We start from the raw sequence: 2203 nt of genomic DNA, 5'->3' as shown, positions 1-2203 counted from the left end.
GGGGGGGGGGGGATTAAACCGACTGGTTTGTTTAGGGAAGTGGAGAAATATTGGAAGGATTTTTCGAGTTTTGGAATTTCTTCTTCAAAATGGTGTGCGTTTAGATTATTTCGAGGAGGGGTGAATTGATTATAGTGAATAAGAGATAATGAAGAGGAAGAATTTTTCGAGTTTTGGAATTTCTTCTTCAAAATGGTGCGTTTAGATTATTTCGTGAATTGATTATGGTGAATGAGAGATAATGAAGAGGAGATTAAGATTTGCGTGTATGCAATGATCAACATTTACACACGTAAACGAGACCGAGTGTTTCGAGTTGGAAGGATATTTTATACGAAGAGAAAAAGAAATTCGACCCGTCGAATTTTCAATCGGTCTATCGACTTCGCGCAATTTCAGTATTATTCATTGAAGAATCGGCTATCGAATATCGCTCACTATTACGTAATATTCTAATACACGTATCACAGGAACATAATTCGAGATTTCTTATCGTCGAGCCGTTGTTTGTTCCCCACGTACGTCACAATTGAATTTGTGAACAGTCGGCAGAATACATACATCGAGCGTACGAATTCCAGCAACGAAGAGTAACCGCCTACTTCGGCTGTGTACACGTGTTTCATAACTTCCCGCAACTCGTCACCGCGAATGGCATCCTATTACAACAAGCTCGATAGAATTTTGTCCGCTATCAACACGTACCGCTGATTAGACCGGTGAACGCCGACCATGAGAGAACGATTCATGACCTCGAAACAATATTTCGCCATTATCTGAATAATTGTGACGCCGATTAAATTATTATCGCTAATTTCGAAGAAATCGATGTCTTTTCTCCGCGAAAAATTATTTCGTAATTGTTCGTAAAATTTAGAAAAAAAGAAAAAAAGAAAAAAAGATACGAATACATTTAAACATTTAATTTTATAATTTTAGAAACATTCAGATACAAACGATAGAGATATCGTGAAAAGTTTTATTTTTATTATATTAATTTTGTTAATTAATTAAATTATAATATTCTTTCTTTTGGAAAAAGGAAATTGCTTCGAAAAATCGGTGAAAAATTGTAATTCGTTTTTTATCGAAAAATAAATTGAAAAATCATGGATGTTAAGGAAAGAAAAAAAAAAAAAGAAGTTATAAAATAAAAATAAATATCGTACAATAATAATGGGACACGATGAGTATTTGCATATTTGCATTTGTGATTAGAAAGAGCTATTTATGTTTGGAAATTTTTGAAACAACGATATATACGCAAATTGCGGCCATTATACCACTCGTTATCACGTTGGACAATTATCGTAATCTATGGAAAGTGTTACCTGAATGGAAGTTTGACGATGAATGGCAACGACAGCAGGATAAATATTTTGGACGTGAGACGCTTAGTTGACGACGTTTGCAAACGATATAATGTCGTACAAATATATCGAACAGATGTGTCGAAAGGAAAGAAACATCAACAATGTTCGAGGAATAGAGATTTTTTTAAAGTTATCGTTAAAAACTGTCAACAATTGAGAACATTCCTTTCGTGGAATTTATGCCTAGTATTATTACGCACATTTGTACGACTCGATCAAAGAATAAATAATCAAGATGATTTATTCGAGTAGAACGGATAAAAAGAAAAATAATGTTCCCCGTTTTATTAATATTTGCTAATAAAATTACAATTATGTCGCGAGATTTCGATTTAAAAGCTTGTTAATTATCTGAAGAAAAAAGTAATTTTATTTATTACTTTGTTTAAAGCGAACTATTTTCCTTTATTGGATAATTTTATTTTAAAATTAGAGAACAAATCCTAGGGATTTTTCAAAATGTTATTCTCGTTACGAGAGATCGATCGATTAAAGATTTAACATCGAAACGATTAACTCGATAACTCTTTCTCTCTTTAAATATTCTTACGAGTTGGGTTCAAGGTGAATATTCTTATAAAAAGAAATTATACACGTTTCGAATAATTACTCGTTTCCTACGGATAAAATGTCAAACGACACAATAGATCATATCTAAAGATATTTAGAAAATCCGCTTTCCCGCATTTTATCGGTTCAATAATTTCAACGGGAGTAGAAATTTCCACCAGATTCACTTTAATAGCAGAATTTAAAACATTCTTTTCCTCTTCCTAAATATTTCTTACAAACAAACTCAAACGATTCAAAAAATCCACCGAGAAACTTCG

At 32.5% G+C, this 2203-nt stretch overlaps 1 protein-coding gene across 1 annotated transcript in view; it reads right to left on the bottom strand.

The window, feature by feature from the left end:
* The window catches only part of LOC102679244, a 171365-nt gene that overhangs the window by 167537 nt on the left and 1625 nt on the right, over positions 1-2203 (bottom strand). The gene's annotated exons all lie outside the window — the stretch shown is intronic.

The sequence above is a fragment of the Apis dorsata genome, unplaced genomic scaffold (assembly GCF_000469605.1).
Source record: "Apis dorsata unplaced genomic scaffold, Apis dorsata 1.3 scaffold_188, whole genome shotgun sequence".
NCBI lineage: Eukaryota > Metazoa > Arthropoda > Insecta > Hymenoptera > Apidae > Apis > Apis dorsata.
The sequence above is the reverse complement of the archived record's forward strand: the minus strand, read 5'-3'. Positions and strand labels throughout refer to the sequence as shown.